This window comes from Schistocerca americana, chromosome 2 (genome assembly GCF_021461395.2).
Source record: "Schistocerca americana isolate TAMUIC-IGC-003095 chromosome 2, iqSchAmer2.1, whole genome shotgun sequence".
Classification (NCBI taxonomy): Eukaryota; Metazoa; Arthropoda; class Insecta; order Orthoptera; family Acrididae; genus Schistocerca; species Schistocerca americana.
Window position 1 is genome coordinate 707,975,698 of NC_060120.1, and position 23,651 is coordinate 707,999,348.

General features: G+C 45.5%; 1 pseudogene; it reads left to right on the forward strand.

The window, feature by feature from the left end:
• The first annotated feature begins 9,950 nt into the window (after nucleotides 1-9,950).
• Nucleotides 9,951-10,069, forward strand: LOC124596889 (annotated as a pseudogene).
• The last annotated feature ends 13,582 nt before the right edge of the window (nucleotides 10,070-23,651 follow it).

Genomic DNA, 23,651 nt, shown 5'->3' on the forward strand with positions numbered 1-23,651 from the left:
GAACTGATTCGCAGAAAAAGTAGAGTGACTATCGCGGAAATGACTCAGTAGATGCGCATCGCAGTATGTGGATGATTTGGGGGAGGGGGCCAAACAGCGTGGTTATTGGTCCCGTCAGATTAGGGAAGGATGGGGAAGGAAGTCGGCTGTGCCCTTTCAAAGGAACCATCCCGGCATTTGCCTGAAACAGTTTCGGGAAATCACGGAAAACCTAAATCTGGATGGTCGGACGCGGGTTTGAACCATCGTCTTCGCGAATGCGGGCCCAGTGTGCTAACCACTGCGCCATCTCGCTCGGTCGCATTGGGCATTTCTTAGTCCATCGTCCGAGATCGTCTGCTGTATCGGCCATTGTGCCCACGTAGGGTTCCAAGAACACTGACACTTGCACACAAAGGCGCAAGGTTTACGACGTCCCTGGTCTTCCTGGAGTGTAACGCCGCGTAAGGCAATAGTTTGCTAAGCTGCATCATTGCGCGCGATGAGGCAAGAGTTCATCATTTCACACATGCAACAGAGAGAGCATTTACGAAATGGACACACACCTCCTCGCCACCACGGGAAAAATGTAAAGTTGTGCCATCAGCAGAGAAGTTCATGGCCATCTATTTCTTCGCCTGTGAAGGAGTTGTGTACACAGAGTTTATTGCAAAGGAAACAGTCGTTAGTGCCGATTCGTGCTGTGCAACTCTGACATCGCTGTACAACGCCATAAAGAACAAGAGGCGCGGAAATATCTACACGACAGCGCGAGACTCGACACGGCACGCGCAACACAAGCTTTCCCACAGTATTTTCGAAGGAAATTTTGGAACCATGCGCTATGCAGTTCAGATGTTGCACCGTGTGATTCCCATCTTCTCGCAAATTAAAACATCATCTTCGGGGGAGGGAGGGGGGCGGGGGTAGGGAGGAAGGAGGGACGGGAAGATGTTTTCCAACGATGAGGACATTCACAAAGCGCTTTTCGAATTCCTCCGCCGAGGAATTGAATGGTTAATAGACGGTTCTGACCGTTGTTTATAAAGCCTTAGTGACTATGTTGAAAAATAGGGCCATGTATCATTGACAGTTTGATGTGGAGTGTAGAATTCAATAAAATCTATTTGGCCTGTAATAATAATGTGCAACCTATTATTTAAGTCCCCTCGTAGTATAACTGCTACAAATTCAAACGATGTGAAGAGTTCCAGGAGCTAAACATTAATATTGTGAATGTGCACTATCGAGTTTTTTCTCTTAACGATATAACGCTGCATTTATCTACATTTAAAAGGGCAGTCATTCGGTACATCAGATATAAGTACGGCCTGAGTCATCATACGTATCATTACAATCTTTCCGGTCGGGGTGGCTGAGCGGTTCTAGGTGCTACAGTCTGGAACCGCGCGGCCGCTACAGTCGCAGGTTCGAATCCTGCCTCGGGCATGGATGTGTGTGGTGTCCTTAGGTTAGTTAGGTTTAAGTAGTTCTAAGTTCTAGGGGACTGATGACCTCAGCAGTTAAGTCCCATAGTGCTCAGAGCCATTTGAACCATTTTTTGAACCATTACAATCTTACAATTATAACACTTTTTTGTACTCAACAGTATCGTAAGCGAACAATCTGATAGTACCGTAGACCCTGCGTGATTCTTTGTTGATGTGCGGGGTGGTTATAATTAAAATTTCGCTACTTGAGGCACTGTAGATGTTAAGAATATTTACCGTACGGGTACGCAACTTTGTGCGTGTGGGAATGATGTTCAGATTGTTCGCTGCGGGATTTGCGTTGTTAGTAATGTTAGTATCATGACTTGCCGGTACTGATACGGGGACATAGGTTTGAAACACAAAAATAAGTGTGAATTAAATTTGCAGGCAGTCAACATGGGCCTGAATAAAATGAGCTGGGCTTTACTCATAAAACTGTTTAATCAAAACAACAGCAATAGTTATGTAGCTCTTCGCGAATATCGACGCAGAAAAGGAATAGGTTAGAGGACTTGTTTCCATACCGGAGTTGAAGACCATGATTCGGAAAATCGAATAAACCGGCGGTTTTGGAACTGCTCTCGGGAGAGGCCGACGGCCAACGACGTCAGAAATTGGTGAAGTTGCTGTTGCCATGGCTGCGAAGGCTTGACGCAATGTGACATCTTCAGCCAGAGCACGAGCTGTGTCACGACAGTTGAACATTGTATGGTCCACCGTTCGAAAAGTGCTGCGAACAATTGTGAAACGTTATCCAGTGTGGTTCCATGCTGTCGAGGATGTATACGATCGTCACATAGAGCAACGTTTGAAACCCGGAACGTAAACATGATGCGCAGTTACCAAATGTTACATTTTCATGTAGAAATTAAAATGGTTTATTCGTTATTTGGCATGTCCTTACAAGTGTTTCCACAACGTTTCACTGTCTTACGACCACTCATGTATCATGGGGTCTTTCTCAAGTAGCGAAAGTTTAATTATAAGCATTCTGTATATGGAGAATTGTAGTTGTCCTATAATATCTCATCGAGACGAACCAGCTGCTCCTTCCGTTCTTCACTGTTTCAGAGCTTAGCGAGACGAAAGGAAGGTTGGAGTTCAACGTTCCGTCGATTACAGACGGAGTTCAAGTTCAGATAGGATGAGGAAAAGGGGGGGGGGGGGAATGTAGGAAATCACCCGTGTTATTTTCTAAGGTACCATATGTGATTTAGAGATGCCGTGAAAAACTTTAATTTGGGTGGTTAGACGGGAATTTTATAGCACGTCTTCGTTCAGAATGTGACTTCTGTTCCTTAACCAATGCGCCATACATCGTAGGTCGTCCGTCACGCTCAGCTACAGTTGCCAGTCTGAGAGAGCGTCTTCGCGCATTGTGGCGCTATTTTCACTGTAATGGCAGCTTACTTGCGCCACCGTTGAGCGGCGTAAAATCACGACCGGCACATTCGCTGTTGCAACACTTAGCTGGAGCGTGCTTAGCTTAGCTGTGTCTCGTCGCCGCAGCCACTGCAGCATCTTGTCCGTCCTACTGTAAAAATTTCATACGCATTGAGACACGGTATGGCTGCTTTTCTCGATATGACCACGACTGCACCTGACTTCTCAGGCTTTGCTTAAAAATAGAGTCTAAATATTTGTCAGGAATTGCTTCTTCATAGCATCACTGTGATTTTGAAATGAGCGTCTTGTACGTGCTTGCATATTCCTTCCTCCAAGTACGTTTTGATTTATATATTTTTGGATTTGATTTGTATCATTCGAGAGAAAAATTGTCATAATACGGAGATTTTGGGAGGCACAAGTTGTGTGGTTAGATGGCTCGGTGCAAAAATGCCAGGCTGTGTGTTCAATCCACGGTCAGTTCTGTTATTTGCCTCATTTCATGTCTTTGATCTCTGCCAATGTCTGTCCATGTGAAAACCATGAGTAGCTATGCGTTTCGGAGTCCACGTTAAATAGTAGGTCGTTCTGTATATGCTGAGTAATCAGGTCAAAGACTGGAGCAAGGCAACGGCATGCAACCTTTAACAGGGCGATGCCCAGTAAAGCAATGTGGTGTTCAACCATTCTTCGGTTTGACAACAGCTTCTACATCTACATCCATACTCCGCAAGCCACCTGACGGTGTGAGGCGGAGGGTACCTTGAGTACCTCTATCGGTTCTCCCTTCTATTCCAGTCTCGTACTGTTCGTGGAAAGAAAGATTGTCGGTATGCCTCTGTCTGGGCTCTAATCTCTCTGATTTTATCCTCATGGTCTCTTCGCGAGATATACGTAGGAGGGAGAAATATACTGCTTGATTCCTCGGTGAAGGTATGTTCTCGAAACTTCAACAAAAGCCCGTACCGAGCTACTGAGCGTCTCTCCTGCAGAGTCTTCCACTGGAGTTTATCTATCATTTCCGTAACGCTTTCACGATTACTAAATGATCCAGTAACGAAGCGCGCTGCTCTCCTTTGGATCTTCTCTATCTCTTCTATCAACCCTGTCTGGTATGGATCCCACACTGCTGAGCAGTATTCAAGCAGTGGGCGAACAAGCGTACTGTAACCTACTTCCTTTGTTTTCGGATGGCCTTTCCTTAGGATTCTTCCAATGAATCTCAGTCTGGCATCTGCTTTACTGACGATCAACTTTATATGATCATTCCATTTTAAATCACTCCTAATGCGCACTCCCAGATAATTTATGGAATTAACTGCTTCCAGTTGCTGACCTGCTATATTGTAACTAAACGATAAGGTATCTTATAACAATTTCATTTGATACAACTACGCAATTTAAGTATTTCACTATATTACTCGTTCATTTAAGTCGTAAAAATGTGAAGTCATAACACTTTCGAAAAGTACGAAATGGCAGTGCCGGGCTATAAAGAAGGTTGATGCATTCTTCGTCTCTATAAATATGTCCTCCAGAACGGAAGGCACATGCACGACCACATAATGAAGTTTGGGTCTGGCCGTGATTCGTATACGGGTAGCGGAATCGGTTAAGGGGACCGCTCGCGTAAAGCGGAAAACCTGGATTCAAGTACCGGTCCGGCACAAATTTTCATTGTCATCATTCCAATATACAGCTGATGGTGGCTCACATTCGCAACTGCGAATATATTTTCTGTACTTCTGAAAAGGTTACTCATAGGCCGCTACCAGTCACAAATTTTTGTCGATGTACTAAAATTGCTTAATAAAGCAGCACTTTTTGTGGCACAAAGCTCATCCTCAGGCTAGAATATACGAAAAAATTTTTTTTAAAAAAGTACGCATATGTATTAGTTGTTCTGTACAGTCTCAGCGTGTGCTGTGGCCATCCTATGAACAAGGAGAAGGGTAACCCAGTATGAGGGAATATTAAATTCGTTTGTTAGTCTGCTATTCACGTTTTTTCAGTAATCACTCACTTCGTTCATGTCAAATGGCTGTTTTCTTGTGCTGTATTCAGATACATCTACTGATATGGTTCCTGGGGTCTTGTTAAACGCTGTTTATAAAGGGCTTCCGACCACCCCCTACCACTAACGTTGTAAAATCCAGAAATGAACATGTCGTCCTCGTGAAGATGCGGAATAAAGAATAGGAAGGATGAAAAACGTTTACTGATATTGCAAACATCTCCCGAAGATGGACTCCACAAGGTCTGGACTGCACGGCATTAAAGTAATTCTTTCGTCCTAAGCTTGTTTATATTTATCGCTGGCTTGCTTGCCGTAGTCCAAGGTTGTGATCGGTATCACTGTGGAGATCATGAAACGTCCATTTCGTCATCCCTATAGCGAGCATTTATACCGGCTTCGTTACTAACGTTGGGATTCCCCGTGAACTGTTACGCTGCTGTCACCTGCGATATTTTTACACGGGGACATCATCCGAGGCTGTGGACAGCTCTTGTATGGGCATGATTGTCTCGATTCTTAAATCTTGTCGTGACCACACGAAACTACAATCGTCTGATCGCAGCTGTGGGTTCTCTTTGAATGCTCTGGGAGATGGTTCACCTTCAACTACAACAGGTGTAATATTACTTCAATTTATTACATAAATCAATAAAAGATTTACTTAACATTGGGCACTTCTTTGGTATAGTAGTAATGGGTAATTTCAACTGACACTGACTATGAAAGCATCACTTGATGCACTAAGTAACAAACAGTTCTCTTGCAATACAGAACGCAGCATTTACGAAAATACATTTCATGAGGGATTCTAACTACTGGCTAGTCCTACACTATGATGTTGACTGCTGTAGCTGAAGTCCCAAACTGGGAAGAGCTCTTGCGTGCTCAGCGCTATACCGACCTCAGCGCGAGAGTGCAGCTGTGCTGACTTCAGAGGCGTGATCTTCTGGAGCTCCTCCGATTCGTCGTTGCAGTTTGCAGTGGAACCTCGTTAAGCTTTGTGGAATCGTTATGTGTTGTCGACTTCGATGTGGAACCGCAATATCTGGACGATACCACATATCTACACTCCTGGAAATGGAAAAAAGAACACATTGACACCGGTGTGTCAGACCCACCATACTTGCTCCGGACACTGCGAGAGGGCTGTACAAGCAATGATCACACGCACGGCACAGCGGACACACCAGGAACCGCGGTGTTGGCCGTCGAATGGCGCTAGCTGCGCAGCATTTGTGCACCGCCGCCGTCAGTGTCAGCCAGTTTGCCGTGGCATACGGAGCTCCATCGCAGTCTTTAACACTGGTAGCATGCCGCGACAGCGTGGACGTGAACCGTATGTGCAGTTGACGGACTTTGAGCGAGGGCGTATAGTGGGCATGCGGGAGGCCGGGTGGACGTACCGCCGAATTGCTCAACACGTGGGGCGTGAGGTCTCCACAGTACATCGATGTTGTCGCCAGTGGTCGGCGGAAGGTGCACGTGCCCGTCGACCTGGGACCGGACCGCAGTGACGCACGGATGCACGCCAAGACCGTAGGATCCTACGCAGTGCCGTAGGGGACCGCACCGCCACTTCCCAGCAAATTAGGGACACTGTTGCTCCTGGGGTATCGGCGAGGACCATTCGCAACCGTCTCCATGAAGCTGGGCTACGGTCCCGCACACCGTTAGGCCGTCTTCCGCTCACGCCCCAACATCGTGCAGCCCGCCTCCAGTGGTGTCGCGACAGGCGTGAATGGAGGGACGAATGGAGACGTGTCGTCTTCAGCGATGAGAGTCGCTTCTGCCTTGGTGCCAATGATGGTCGTATGCGTGTTTGGCGCCGTGCAGGTGAGCGCCACAATCAGGACTGCATACGACCGAGGCACACAGGGCCAACACCCGGCATCATGGTGTGGGGAGCGATCTCCTAAACTGGCCGTACACCACTGGTGATCGTCGAGGGGACACTGAATAGTGCACGGTACATCCAAACCGTCATCGAACCCATCGTTCTACCATTCCTAGACCGGCAAGGGAACTTGCTGTTCCAACAGGACAATGCACGTCCGCATGTATCCCGTGCCACCCAACGTGCTCTAGAAGGTGTAAGTCAACTACCCTGGCCAGCAAGATCTCCGGACCTGTCCCCCATTGAGCATGTTTGGGACTGGATGAAGCGTCGTCTCACGCGGTCTGCACGTCCAGCACGAACGCTGGTCCAACTGAGGCTCCAGGTGGAAATGGCATGGCAAGCCGTTCCACAGGACTACATCCAGCATCTCTACGATCGTCTCCATGGGAGAATAGCAGCCTGCATTGCTGCGAAAGGTGGATATACACTGTACTAGTGCCGACATTGTGCATGCTCTGTTGCCTGTGTCTATGTGCCTGTGGTTCTGTCAGTGTGATCATGTGATGTATCTGACCCCAGGAATGTGTCAATAAAGTTTCCCCTTCCTGGGACAATGAATTCACGGTGTTCTTATTTCAATTTCCAGGAGTGTAGTTACGCAAAGGGTAATCTGCAGCATATGCACTGGTCAGCCAGAAGATTATATGACCACTGACATACTATCGATATAAACTTGTCCTGGCAATAGCAGCGTCACTGAGCGAGGACTGACGGCTAGTCGGACACATGGGGTTGGGTTGTTTTTGGGGAGACCAAACTACGAGGTCATCGCTCTCATCGGATTAGGGAAGGACGGGGAAGAAAGTCGGCCGTGTCCTTTCAAAGGAACCATCCCGGCATTTGCCTGGAGCGATTTAGGGAAATCACGGAACACCTAAATCAGGATGGCCGGACCCGGGATTGAACCGTTGTCCTCCCGAATCAGACACATGCACGGTGCATGTAATACCAGGGAGCGTGCTGTCCAAGTGTAGAATGGGGAAGGCGCGCGATATATCTGAGTTTGACCGAGATCAGATTGAAATGGCTCGGAGGCTGGCCACGAGGATTACGTAAATTGTACGACTTGTCGGGTGTTCGAGGAGTGCTGCGATGAGTGTCACCAACACGTGGCGAAACCAAGGTGAAACCACGTCTAGACGTCTTGGGGTTGGGCGGCCACCCCTCATTATAGACGTCGGACGTCGTACGCTGGGCAGGCTGTTACAACTGGTCAGGCGGCGAATTGTGGCGGAACTCACTCAGACTTTATTGCTGAGCAGAGTACAAGTGTGCCTGAACACGCAGTGCACCCAACACTCCCAACGATGGGCCTCCGCCGGCCGCGGTGACCGAGCAGTTCTAGGTGCTTCAGTCCGGAACCACGCGACCGCTACGGTCGCAGGTTCGAATCCTCCCTCGGGCATGGATGTGTGTGATGTCGTTAGGTTAGTTAGGTTTAAGTAGTTCTACGTTCTAGGGGACTGATGACCTCAGATGTTAAGTCCCATAGTACTCAGAACCATTTTGATGGGCCTCCGCAGCTGACGACCCATGCATGTGCCACTGTTAACACCACCACATCGGCAACAACTGCTGAAACGGGCACGTGACCATCGGCACTGGACGTTCGCACAGTGGCAGGACGTTGCGTCGTCTGTTGAATCCTGATGCCTTCATCATCATGCCGATGAAGAGCGCGGATCCGTCGTCCTCCAGGGGGACAGCTCAACGACTCCTATGCTGCGGGACGGAGACAAGCTGGTGGCGGCTCCATTATGGTCTGGGAAACATTCATGTGGGCATCCACGGATCCAGTGGAGCTCGTGTAAGGCACCATGACTGCCATAGGCTATCGTACACTGGTTGCAGACCACATACACCCCTTCGTGACGATCATGTTTCGCGATGGCAGGTACATTTTACAAACAAGATAATGTGCAATGTCACAAGGCCAGGAGTGTGATGGAGTGGTTGGAGGAACACTGTAGCGGATTCCAATTGATCTGCTGCCCCCCCCCCCCCCCCCAACTCGCCAACCCGATCGAACATATCTGTGACGTGATTGAACGTGGCGTTACAGGTCACCGCCCCCATTCTCGGAATTTATGGGCGTTAAGTGACTTGAACGTGGAGATGCGTTACCAACTCCCTCCAGCAACCTACCAAGGCCTCACTGTTTCCATGCCACGACGCGTCGTCACTGTTATCCGTGCCGTGGTCATAGTGTTCTGGCTGATTAGTTTCTACCACATGTTTGGAGATGGATGGAAGACACTGTTATTAATGAAACTTAATGGTGTTAATGGAACGAGTGCTGAAATGCTTTCATTTCCTACATCACACTCAGCTAAAACATTGTTGTGGCGGGATCGTTTAGAAGGGACGACGAGGGAAGCGTGTGAGGTTGGTTCCCTCAGGTTGCTGACCCTCGCGCTTAAAGGGCCGGCGCAACAGGCAGACCAGCGGCAGCCGGTTTGGCCTGAGACAAGGTCGTGGGCGTCAGGGTCCGAATTACCGCCCACCAGTCGGCGCCGTGTAGCGCGGCGTAGTCCGCTCTGACGATCTGCCGTGGAAGGAAGATGGCGTGCAGTGGGAGGCGGTGACGTCACGCACAGACGCTGGGCCGGAAAAAAGAGGAGCGAGGAGGAGAGTGTAAGAGCAGCAAGAAACGGCTGCGGCGGCGCCCTGATCCACAGCGCGTGCGGCGTCTGCCTTTCTACGCAAAGAGGTTCGAGGTTCGCAAAGAGCCCAATGATTTATAGCTTCATTTACAGCAGGCATTCCACTCGTCCGTAGGTCGTCACCAGCGAGGTGGCGCAGTGGTCGAAACGCTTACTTATGACTTTATTATAGTATCTGCAGACTCTGATGGTAACTCAGAGATGTCTCTTGCGAATGTCGGTCAGTGACCTGAAAGTGAAGTGGTCATCGATCTGCAACTGTCTGAGTGTGCTAGCCAAAGATGCTCGTATTTCAACTCTTGTCTAACTACAATCTGGCGCCACGAATTGTCACGAGCCTGTTGCATTGGATGTAACAGATTTCTGGAGAAGAACACAATTAACTGTTTGAAACTAAAGCAAAAAACGGAGGCATATCTCCTGTATTATTTAAGAACTCTAGTATGATCCAACATAGGCAGGCTAATTAAAAAAATTGATTCTCCTTTACTTCCTTATGCCTGATTCATACGAGAGCCAACGGCCTTGCCGTAGTGGTAACACCGGTTTCCGTCAGATCACCGAAGTTAAGCGCAATCGGGCTCGGCTAGCACTTAGATGGGTCACCGTCGGGGTCTGCCGAGGGTTGTTGGCAAGTGGGGTGCACTTAGCCCTTGTGAGACCAACTGGGGAGCTACTTGATTGAGAAGTAGCGGCACTGGTCACGAAACCTGACAACAGCCGGGAGAGGGGTGTGCTGACCACATGCCCCTCCGTATCTGCATCCGGTGACGCCTAGAATCTGAGGATGACACGGCGGCCGGTTGATACCTGTTCGGACGTTTTGTTTATTCTGTTCTCAATATCGGTTGAGGTATGATATGTCATGCACATTACTTGGTCGACTTTCTCGCTTCGCTGACGCAAGTCTCAGCCCTCTGCCGCTAGAGGACTCTGAATTGTAGCGTGTAACGTGGCGGTGTATAACGTAACTATGTCGATGCGTGAGAAAGTGAAAGCACGAATTCGATGAGTTCGTTCACACATGGAGCACCCTCCCCTTCAGCGTGGGCAGTGCCAGACGGCCTTACACATATAGGAGCGTTGCGGCATCTGCAAGAAGCCGACGCCTTATGTTCACTGTCATCCTCCATACCGTCTCGACGTGGCCCCATCCGATTTGCATCTTTTTGCAGAACTTAAAGAACACCTTCGACGATTTCACTTCGACAGTGATGAAACGGTGCAAGAGAGGCGAAGTTGTGGCTCCGTCAACAAAGTCAAACATTCTACAGTGCCGGTGTCAACAAACTGGTCTGACGTTGGGAGAAATGTGTTCGTCGCCAGGGTGACTGTGTTGAGAAATAAATATGTAAACATGAAAAATAAAGCTGTGAATTCAGAAAAAATTTTTCAGAGTCAAGACAGCAGTTTATTTTATTTGACAATTAGTTTCGGCTTATAGACAACCCGTCTTCAGATCTTGAGAAATTTTCTATAGTCTTCAGATGCCTGACCTGACACGTTTATGTATTGTTTGACGTGGTCAATCCACAGCTTCAGTACAAGAGGCCGTGTATCTCCATTTTGACCATGTCGAACAATAAGAAGAAGAAGATATAGAATATTAATAAACTTTGTTTTATTCAAGAAGCTTGTAGAGTTTTCACACAAAGAATTCGAAGGCATTACTTTTCAGCACACCCTCGTACATTGTGCTATCGTGGAAAACAAAGCTGAAGACAATAAATTAGATACTATGTTGTTCAAACATTTAAGTGTGTGTAATTCGTAAAACCAACTGTCGTAAACAGTAGCACTTGAACTAAGTGGATAATGATGATAATAGCTACGAATGTACTAAGCAAGTACAGAATAAGTATAAATTCATATGAAAATTGCAAGGGAACCAACTTCTCAGTCTAAAGTCAAACACATTATTACATATTTGGCATCTGAAATGTTGTATTTTTACCAGCATTTATGTTACCACTTAATGTCTTAAAGAGAGACGTTCACCCCAAATGCGAGAACTTATTTTTCTCAACAGAACATTCTGAAAACTCTGTCATTTATTTTGACAAACGGCAATTCATGCACTGCGGTAAAGTCAAATTTGATTAACTGAAATGCTAATACTGTTGATAATGCTGGCCATCAAAATTAACTGAATAAAAAATAAAAATGGTAAATACCTGTCGGAGTGGCCGTGCGGTTCTAGGCGCTACAGTCTGGAGCCGGGTGACCTCTACGGTCGCAGGTTCGAATCCTGCCTCGGGCATGGATGTATGTGATGTCCTTATGTTAGTTAGGATTAAGTAGTTCTAAGTTCTAGGCGACTGATGACCTCAGAAGTTAAGTCGTATAGTGCTCAGAGCCATTTGGTAAATACATAGAAACAGTTTATTATTATAATCATTCACAAATCAGCAATACAAATATAATCTCTGGGCCAATTTGACTCGGTGCAGATACGACTAAGTAATTGGGCACTTCTGCGGTAGGAGAATGGAAATGGAAATGAAGTCCCATGCTTCTTGATATGGAAATGGAAATGAAGTCCCATGCTTCTTGATAGAGCGTAGGGGAACGATGCGGGAGACCCGCACCGCCGTACTAGGCAAGTTCCTAATGGAGGTGATGTGCTGTTGTCTTCCTCCGACCGTAATGGGAATGAATGATTATGATGAAGCAGACACAACAACACCCATTCATCTCGGGGACGTGAAAATCCCTGACTCCGCCGGGAATCGAACCCGTGATCACGAAGCGAAAACGCTACGAGTTGCGGTAGGGGAATAAACCACTCTATATCACCTATCGACGGACTCTGTATTTAATTGGCTCTGAATGACAGCGGTTAGGCTTCAGCTCCCATGTACTGTGGCTCTGAGGTGGTGATGCCGGCCAGTTGAACTCATGCTTCCTTCCACTGGTTGACTTTCGACTAAATGGGCCAAGTCTTTCAGAGTAAAGCAAACACATAAAGTTAACCGGTCCTGTCTGGCATTCAGGAAAGTTTCACGTTCATGTGTGGCCTAAGTGCAGTGCTCTTGACCTGTGCGCCTGGGATGCAAAGCATTACATTGCTCATCGTCATGATTCTTAAGCTTTTGGTACAGAAGGTTCAGAGTCATTTTAATGTGCCCATCTTTTCACACAGATCACCTATTCGTAAAACAAGTGTTCAGTTCTTAATATAAAAAAAACTGCACTTCATTCGCAAGCTAAGTGGGTCTTACGGGAACGTGACATTGTTTCTAGGTGAGTCCAAAGTGCGTTAAGCCCAATCAGCAATTACTACAAATGATGCCCTTAATAAGTGATTAGCAACCGTGATAGGATATATGTAAAGAAAGAAACTACATAAACTACATTGAACAGGGTCATCATGTCATACACAAAAAAGCGACAATTACATACAAGACACATAGAATTAAGACGTATGGAACTCTTGTAACAAGAATGACCGTCATATAGCAACAACATTTATCAAAGAAATCTAGATCCATAAAGTGGGTGCCAACCCAGATAATTAAGCATGCAAACCGGGGAATATTAATGATAGGCTTTCTTAGACTACCAAAGGCTGGGTGGGATAGAATGCTATGGGTAACAAGGCAATGCTACAAACAATACTTCTCATCGGGGTTGATTCACACATTGGCGATAAATGCAAGAGAAGTCTATGCTTTCTATAGCACCTCACCATCTGCGATCATCAGGTGCAAGGTGTTCATTATCTATCTTTGGAGGCCTAATGTACCTTCAATAAGAGTTACAACGCCAGCTGAGAAAGCCATGAGAACGGATTCGAATGTTAACAAGGAGAAAAAAGGGACGAGGTAGAGTAATGCCTGTACCTAACTCTGTACTCGTGCGTTCAAGTAGTTGTAACCCTCTAACTTCTACGATGGACTGCCGTACAAATAAACTGCTTCATCAACAATCACGTGGTGCTCCAGGCGTGTCCACTAAAACTGCTCCATGAAGCTTGCACGGCTACTGTGTGTGGGTGGCACTCGTCATCCACTCTGGCGTCATCCAACTCGACATATCATTTGAGAATAGACACAAAAAAGTGTGCACATCACATTAAAATTATGCATAAACCAAAGAAACAACGTAAAGTTAAATGGCTCTGTATTGGCGTGAACTGCGTTATAATTTCGTGTAAGGTGTCCCAGTCTGGCTAACACGAACGGACCGACCGAGGTACGCGTTGGCTAGCACACTGCGCTGGCATTCGAGAGGGCGACGGTTCAAATCCCTGCACGATCATCTGATATAAGTTTTCCGTGATTCCCTAGATTGCTTAATGCTAGTGCCTGGTTGGTTCCCTTGAATGGCCATTGTCGATTTCCGTCCCTAACCTGAGCTTGTGCTCCGTCTCTATTGACTTCGTTGTCGACGGGACGTGAAACACCGACATTTCGTCCTTTAACACGGACGGCTGCTATTGAACTCGCGCTGCACGGTGCGTCAGGGAACAGATACGATGCAGTCACACATGCGCTCGACATTTCATTTCACCTCTCCACGTCCATTCCAGTACACTACGCGCTCACACACACACACACACACACACACACACACACACACACACACACACACACACACACAAATTACAATCTAACCAAAATAAATACATACTAATTCGTATGGCATGCGACATTCGCAATACACCGGCAGTTTACAACTCCTATAATTAATCACTCGCATCCGAGTAAGGTATTCGCAGGTGTCTCTCGCCACTGTGACGCATGGGAAAGCACATGGTTCACGCCTAACCGTTTACCTTAAGCGGTGCTCTATTTCTGGGAGAACGTTGCGAGACGCATACCCCTAAGCTTTTCTGTTCGCTAAGTCACTTCTTTCCGATGTTGGAAAACTTAAGAGGTTGCTAACGATTTGTTTCGCGGACTTAAATCGAATCTATTTCAATTTTACATATTGACAATCACAGTATCAACGATTTCAGTGCAGTCTGTGGTGGGAGGATGGATACATTTAACTGTTCCGAACGTTGCGAAGCTGCAGACAACCGTTCTCGACAACTGAATCGCGCCGGCCGGAGTGGCCGTGCGGTTCTAGGCGCTACAGTCTGAAGCCGAGCGACCGCTACGGTCGCAGGTTCGAATCCTGCCTCTGGCATGGATGTGTGTGATGTAGGTTAGTTAGGTTTAAGTAGTTCTAAGTTCTAAGGGACTGATGACCTCAGAAGTTAAGTCGCATAGTGCTCAGAGCCATTTGAACCATTTGAAGTGAATCGCTGGCAGCCAATCTGTAAGTCTGCTTTCCTGTTGTGTGAGCGAGCTCAGAGACGGGGTACGCGATATTTGGTTATTCACTTACTGTTCCCTCCTTGTTGGTCGTATGCGTGATTGTGTGGTGTGTCCTGCCTTTTGTTGCTACCTATCTTAGAGGTTAAGGTAAGATCAGCAGCAAAATTACTAACTGTTTTGCTTGTCCCTCTACATCTAATAATCTAAAACTTCCCTACAATTTTTGTGCGAGGGAAAAGTTCGGAATTTCTGACTTTGCCGGTGGATGATGAAACTGAAAATGTTATCCTGACCTCCGAACGCACGTTTGAAAAAACCGTCACCAACCTGAGGTTCGTTACGTTGGTTGGTACTCCAATTCAGTTGTTTCAATCTGTGGTTTATGTACCCTCTTGGTTTATGAGAGGCAGACATCTTGCTACTCATACCAAGAATGAAGTACAAGGGGCGGGTCAAATGAAAACGAAACAGATGGAAAAAAAAGTAAACGGACTGTTCATTATCTCAAAGCTAATCGCCGTAACTGTTCTTTCATTATCCCGCTGTGAGAAAGACGGTCAATGCCTTCATAGAGAAATGTTTGCGGTTGCCTATGGAACCATGATTGTACCCAGACTTACACCTCCACCTTTTAAACAGATCGATAGCCACGAATGCGTTTCTTCAGTACTCCACAGATATGGAAATCGCATGAGGAGAGGTCCACACATCCTCTATACAGTCCCGATTTCTCTACACGCGATTCCCATATCTTTGGGGCTCTGAAGAAATACATTCGAGGCCGCCGATTTGCTTCGGATAATGAAGGGCACACGTGGGTACAATCATGGTTCCATAGGCAAGCGCAAATAAACAATAGCTATGGCGATTACCTTTGAAATAATAAGCGATTCACGCACCTTTTTCTACTTGTTTCGTTCTCATTTGACTGCCACTTATAAGAAGGCGTGAAGACTACAACACCCATGAAATATTTGAATTTGAAAACTGTTTTAATGTTAGATTATGATAATTACAATGTAGTTTTATAATTAAATAAATAATCAGATATACTGCAAGTTTCAGTAGCTGTCTCTGCGTTATACCTAGTGTGCCAGTACCCCAAATTTCTTTATAAAAAGAGTACCGATAACTCTTCCTTCCGCTCATGAAACAACATTGTCTTCTATTGCTGGTGGATGGGCATATCTCAAAGTGTCTCTCTGGAACGTTACTATCTCTGTCGCATTATGCGCTCCGCATGAGCACCTCTGTCAATGTGGGGGCTTCACTTCCGACCTGGAGTGTCGGCTTGTCGCGCTTGGTTTCGTCAGCTCGTGCTTCGATTTCGTCCTCACGCCACGTACTAACATGTTCGTCTCGTTGCGTGACTTCTGTATTTGCACGAGCGGCGTGGGGTGCGTACTCATTATCGGCCTCTGGTCCTCTAAACCCTATAAGCGAGGCTGTCTAACCCTTGAGCAGCCGCAAAGTGTCTGCAAATCAACATGGAGCATACTATAACATCGTCACCTAGGTACCTGGAATGGTTATCACAACACGCAAACTGACCTCGTCTGGAACCTGTATTTTATTTAGTAAATTATCTTTTAGGTCCGTTGGTCCATCTATAAAAACTTCATGCGATCGGATCACTATAAAAGTTAGTCACAGCTTTCGAGGCCCATTCCATTGTCACGATTGTACTCGAGAGTAAATCGTTGACGATTATAAAGTCGAGCGACAACTCCCGATAACAACAGTACTCAGTTAAAAATTAATTCGTCCGTCGTTTGCGAACCAAGATCTGTTTTTCCACACTCCTTTTACTATAAGATATTTAAAGCTAACATTTAGCATCCCGTTTTCGCCTCCATGTGGGAGAGTAGTTGGCCTCCTTTTACATAAACAAAAATTAAAAATATCAATAAATATGAAGCTTTTCTAATATATATTGAATTATTTGTTTAACTTCAATATAGGCTGTTTCGCTCACTCGTGTTACTAAGGTTATATTCGGACTCTAATTTTCAATCTGTATAAGGCTGTCTGATCAGGAATATCGGCGGCACAAGTAATTTATAATCTTGCTCTAGTCTCTAGACGTTTTGTGAATGAAAACATGGTCCATATGATGCTGTACTGTTCCTTTTTTTGTTATTACATGTGCAATTGGCTGATTCCGACAACTACGTTATTATCAAGCCCCTAAAATGAAGCAAATCAACATGGAGCATACTATAACATCTGTACATACCTTACAAAAAACAAAGTTTTTGTAACGTATGTACTGATGTTATACGTAGTGTGTTCGATGTTGGTTTGCTTCATTTTAGGTGCTTGATAATGACATAATTGTCGAAATTGGCCGATAGCACAACTAATAAAAAACGAAAACAATACAGCCTAGTACGGACGATGGTTTCTTTTGTACAAATAATTCAGGTGTTAAATTACTATCACCCATCTGACTGACACACGCTTGTGTGGAGCAGGTCGATTCGGGGATAGCCTTTTCGAATACTGATGGCGCAAAAATAAATTCATAACAAGTATTTGGTTGGCGTTCGAGGAAGGGTTGTTGCTTCAAGTTTAACAACCAGATTTAGCGTCAGTGTCATCCCCATAACGTCTTATGATTCGGTTAACGCTGATCTCTCCGTCGGATGGGTTCGTTAAGTTCCATGGCCAATTTTTTGCCAGTGAATTGGCTGTGTGCCAGCATCAGTTTAAACCCTCTTTCTTCCTTCCATTCATCCATAACGCAGAAACACGACACTAAACGGAACAGGCACTCGAGCCAGTCATCGATACGACATAGGTACACACTTTATGATGTTACATAACGGGTCTAAGGAGGCAACGGCGCAGTATCTCCAATGGCATCTTGTCCAGGGTGGCAATGAATGCTTCTCTCATTTATCGAAAATGCTTATTTTTCGAGTATGTGACTGGCTGTAAAAATTAATATTCCTTGCAGCTGTAGTCCGCATAATGAAAGCACACCCCCAGAGTGCAACGATCTATCAACTACATGCTCCGTTTTAAAGTTTGAGACAGAATCAGCGTAAGTGATACTGAGTCCAAGAGCCGGTGCTTCTGTCTAGAAACCGTTTACGTTCCCCACTACCTGACTGACACATTTCGTTTCCGGTAGTGTCGTGGCATGAGATGTCTCCGACGCAAAGTACTTAAGGGGACAAGAAACCCTCCAGTTGCTGACCTGCCCACGGCATTAGGACTTGTGCAAGAGCTACGCGAAAGTGCTCTCAGCATCACCATGTCCCCGCTTTCGCCAGCAGGCATAGTTAAGGAGAAGCCTGCGGGTCGCGCCAGGGAGACATGCAGACGCCTCTTATGGCGGCAGCAAACACTGCGCCATCTGTGCCGACACGCCGTAAGACTCTGTTTAAGATTTCGCTGCCTTTCGATGACGCGCGCGAGAAGATAGATAATTCACAGTGAGTGTACAATTCCATAACTAGCACCAGGGAAATTTACGACTGATGCTATAACAAGCGATCAAAGAGTTTCCGTTAGAGGGCGTTGCTGCAGCAGATATGCAGCGTAGCGCCACTCAGATGCAGGTGTATAAGCACCGACATGTAGGTAAGGGATTAGCGTGGCATTCGTGTCTTTCCGACGTGCGTGCGGTAAATGCAGAAACGTGGACTATGGCGACGTTATTACCAAATGAGTCCAAACAGGTCAAGCGTGGTGATATTCTTTCCTTGGCTGCCGAAGGGCAAACACCGGCAGACATCCATCGGAGAATGAATAACGTGTAAGGGGCAGCACGTTTGTCCGAGCACTCACCCTATAGTCCTTATCTCTCCCCATGCCACCCCCGAGTCCTTTTTGCTCTTCCCTCCACTGCCTTTCCCACTCCTTCTCGCATCCGCCCAGCCCCCCCCCTCTTTTTCTGTCCCCTCCCTCCGTCGGCTCCCCCCTTTTTCCTTTCCTCTCTTCCCCCCCCCCCTTTTTCCTCCCTCATCGGTCCGCCCCCCCCCCCCCCCCCCGCCCCCAGTCTGCCGCTGTGTCGCCTGTATAGTGCTGTTTTTAGTGAGTGTTCAGTGTTGTGCCTCCCCCTATCAGTGTTGCGAACAACCACCTTACTGTCAGTAGTTGTGTTTTTTTAATCTCGTGCGAACAGAAACCAGACCATCGGCGTGTTTTTTAAATTGTTCTTGTCTATTTACTGTGTGTTTTAATCAGCATCGCCGACCGTTTTGTTTTTTATGTTTTCTTTGTATCTTTTTCTCCATGTTTCAGTTCTTAATAGTCACCGGTTTATATCTTTTTTTTCTTTTTCATATCTCCAGATTCTGTTTTTTAACTTTTCTGTAGGCTGCAGAGCGGCGTATTGTGCTGCTGCCTGCCCGCCCCCCCCCCCCCCCCCCCACCACTCTGGGGGAGAGGGGGGGGGGGGAATCGAAATCCAATAGAGAAAAAAAACCATGCCATTGTCACGCTTTCGGTCCCTTAAAAAATACATTGACGGGCCTATGATTCTCATCGGACGAGATTGTCGAGCAGGCAGTTACGGACGTTTTCAGGCAGCGAGGCAGGGTGTTTTACCAAACGGGTATCTTCAACCTGATGTGTCGGTAGAATGATTTTTTTCTCTATGCTTACGGCGATTTTGCCTGATTCGCATGCCGATTCTGGACTGTACGACATTCGAACGGAAACTTTTCGATCGTCCCTTACACGAGGATCGTTCAATAAGTAATGCCCCACTTTCTATTTAAAAAAGCCATTGACATATCTAGACAAACGTTCTTGTTGATGCTTCACATTTGATGATTGTTCTGCGCGCCGGTGTACTTTCGAACCGTTCTGGCAGATGGCAGAGCCGTAGTACAGCGTCAAAATAGCGTCTACATACGACCCACGTTACAAGCAGCGTGGTGTTGTTGAATTCTTGTGTGCAGAAAAAGAAACAGTGGTGAACATCCATAAACGTTTGTGTGCAGTGCATGGCAACGCTGCAGTTGATAGGAGTACAGTAGGGCGATGGGCAAAGAAAGTTACAGCCTCAGGAAATGAAAAAACAGAGCTCCGTGATCAGCCGCGCTCGGTACATCCTGTCACAGCCAATGCTCCAGACATGTTGAATCGTGCGGATGCCATTATTCGTGCCGACCGGCGCATCACAACTCGACAAATGGCTCTACAGTTGTCGGTCAGCGTTGCAAGTGCGCTTCAATTATCGAGACTCTCGAATAGTCAAGGAGGTGCTCACGATGGGTTCCACAAATGCTCTGAGCGGACCACAAGATTCTCTGGGGAAACACACTTTGAAGATGACGAGTGTGTCAGTCATGCAGTGAAAACATGGCTACGACTACAGGACAAGAGCTTTTACAAGCAGGGAATACATGCTCTTCCACAACGTTGGCGTACGGCCATAGAACTTGACGGAGACTACGTAGAAAAATAGGACATGGACAAGACATGTTGATGTATATTGTCACCAAATTCTGACTCTTAACAATAAATATGTTCTGAGAAAAAAGAGGGGCATTAGTTATTGAACGACCCTCGTAGTAAGAGCTGCCGTAATTATTGTAACAAGAAAAACTACGTACAATGTATTACCTTTAATTTTATCGAAGTATTTTTGTTTCCCAGAAGGAGATGGGTCTTTTCTCTGTTTCCTGATATCTATAGCACTACTTTCTCCAACTACTGGAGGTAGTCTCAACAGAACCATAAACTTACCGCAGGCCCAAGCAGCCTCATTTCGTGTAAAAGTGCCAGTAATGTGTCAGACAAAAAAAGGCTTTAATGCTTGTGAAGAAGTTTCGCCTATACATAGCATAACCTTGCTGAACCGTAACGATGTTATAGCAAAACATTCACAACTTAAGTAATGGCTGCAGCACAAGCAAAGTTTTGGTATGTTGTGAATTACCATGAAGAGAGGTATACTTTTGAAAGCACGAGGTGTTGAACAGAATAACATACAACAGGTCTCTCTTAACTCGTGCATTTATTGTGAATCACGAACTGCTACGTTTCGAACCCCCCCCCCCCTTCCCCCCCCCCCCCCCCCCAACCAACGTATACTAAAACACGTGTGTCTGTAATTTTATATAAATTGTTCTAACTACTCAACGTAAAAATACTTGGAATTACAGTGGACGCTAGAAATTGCGGACAGCCTCTTTGTAATGCTTTTTAAAAACGTTCGATCAGCAATGGGACTATGTTGCAGGTCGGGAATATGCGGCTACAATATGGAAGGGGTCTAGCCACTTCAGACAAGCAGACGTTGCTTTGAGTGAGACTATCAGGGTTGTCACTGGATGTCTCAGACCTACATCTGTCCACAAAATTTGCCCACTTGCAGCGATAGCACCACTAAATATCAGACACACGGTAGCCAGTGAAACAGAAAGGAAAAAAGCAGCAAATCGACCCATGGCAGCTAATGTATGGCAGCCACACAGCCACGAGTTGGTATTAAGCAAGCGCTTTGTTATACGGACAGTAGCGTCAGAAGGCCGAAGTGAGAGCCGCCGCCCATCTTTATGTTTGGACTCTTCACAATTCAAACCAACATCCCAAGGACAAAATCACGTAAGAGGAGGAACTACAGTATAGTTTGTGGAAATCACTGAATAGATCAAGAGCAGGAGTCGCAAAATGCAGAGTAAACACGATTAAGTGGGGCTGCTCAGATGATGATCAATATGAATGCGGAGAAACACAGACTGTTGAACGTTTACTCATGTACCAACGGAAGGAATTTGTTTGCACAGCGGAAGATCTATTTTTGAGCAATAACATGGCCATTAAAGCTGTAGAGTTTTCAAGACAAAGTTAAAATGTTCTCATCTGGACCATAAAGTAAAGTAAAATAAGTATAGCTCTTGAGGTATGCATTTTAGACATCGTGTCAACTAGATTTTTCTGCTTCGAATGATCGTTCCTGTCCTATCCCTGAATACTGACCATTCCTCCTGGGACAACCTGTATCTTCATCAGTAATCCTATTCATACCGCAGTGTATCACAATTAACGTACAATTAACACTGCCGCAAAAAATAACCCGAGACAGAACCGAGCTGTATTATACGTAGGCTTTAGTGCGAAGAGTAAAGTGGACACTGCTTTTGTGAATAGTAAGTGCGTGAGTGGACTGAACAGGTTTGTTTTCAGGTAAGACACTTATTCTGACCTTGCAGTATTCTGCAGATATTTTCCATACAATACAGATAGAAAGTTAAATGAGGGCAAGAATCAAATGAAATGAATTTCTCTGTAATGATCCTCTGGAGACAAAAATACTCAGAAAATTTCCCTGAGCAATCCCCGAAAATATGTCTGAGTTAGCGATCACGTGGATGTAAAGGCACTTCATGTCTGTAGACATGCATCAACTGAGTGACTCGAAAGGTACTAATGGGAGAGTAAAAGTTTTTAAATTCATTGTAAAGCGATTGGTCACAGTTTCAACCACACCATCTTCGCCAAAGTTGCAGTTTATGTGATCACAGTGGCTAAGATACATTAATTGTAAATAGGTTTAATAATGTCAACTTACCAACTTAAGACGTAGTTAGATATGGTATTAGTCATGAATAACTCACATGTCACAAAAATGCGTCCCATTTTTTGTCTTTTACCACCCCTAGTTTTTTAAGAATTTGTACCCTCTGTTACGTATGTGGTGCTTACCACAGTCCCTTCGTGTGGTGTGGCTTCCAGTGTCGTGCTAATATAATACTTTAATATTTTAAGTGATGGTTTTTAATTGACATTCACCGATTTTTCTCGACCGTATCTGCATTGATAAACGGTTAAAACTGTACGGTACACTGTTTCAGTTGGAAGTTGCCTGTCTAACGGCTTGCAGGAGAATAAAAATTTGATTTTCAATACGTCATATAATTATGGACGGTATTAAAAAGTTTAAAATTTTGACATAATCTAATCGGTATAGTCTTATATTAAACGTTTAACACAATAAGTCAAATATCGAAGTCAGAAACTGTTTATTTGTCTTAAGGCTGTATAACTCACGCACGCAAATACCCCGACTATATTCATCCGATATTTGAGAGTAAGAGCATTTAGCAGCTTCCAACAAACTTTGCACATAATTTCAAACTTTTACGAAACTTTTTCTCACTGCCACCCTTCGTCCCGTACACAGATATGAAATAATTAAAGAAAAAGTCATCTACCACATTTCCGTTTTGGTGCAATAAACTTCAACATCAGGTAGTATGTTTAAATTTATTATTCATTTATTTTTAACTCTGTTTGCAACACACTTTGCAGATAGCATCCACATCCAGCACTGAATGTATCAGCAAAATACTATCATTTGTGTTGCATACAGTTTGGGAGATACGGTGTTTTATGCAAAGGAGTTCGATTCTTTAAAGATTCGGTGGTAGGGTGGAGGAGTTTATTGGCCCCGTAACGAATAGTCAGTGTATCAACAAACGACGTGAAAGTTCGGTAGCGTCTAAAAGACGATTAACTGTCGTTGAGAGCGGTTTAAAATATACGTACTTACATTTAAAACATACATGTCTATACGTGCCATTTTCTGCAGTAACAACCACTCGATAAATAATGGTAGCAATTAAAGATTCTGTCAGTAAATTTCCACGCCGATTAGTGACGTGCCGTTAATGCTTTAGTATTTGTTAAGGACTCAGACAGTGAAGTGTACAAAAAGTACACTGCTGCATCTCCAGGTGGTGTTGTGATAAATATAATCAAAATGGTTCAAATGGCTCTGAGCACTATGGGACTTAACATCCGAGGTCATCAGTCCCCTAGAACTTAGAACTACTTAAACCTAACTAACCTAAGGACATCACACACATCCATGCCCGAGGCAGGATTCGAACCTGCGACCGTAGTAGTCTCGCCGTTCCGGACTGAAGCGCCTGGAACCGCTCGGCCACCGCGGCCGGCGATAAATATAATCTTGTAGTTAGGCCCGTCGTA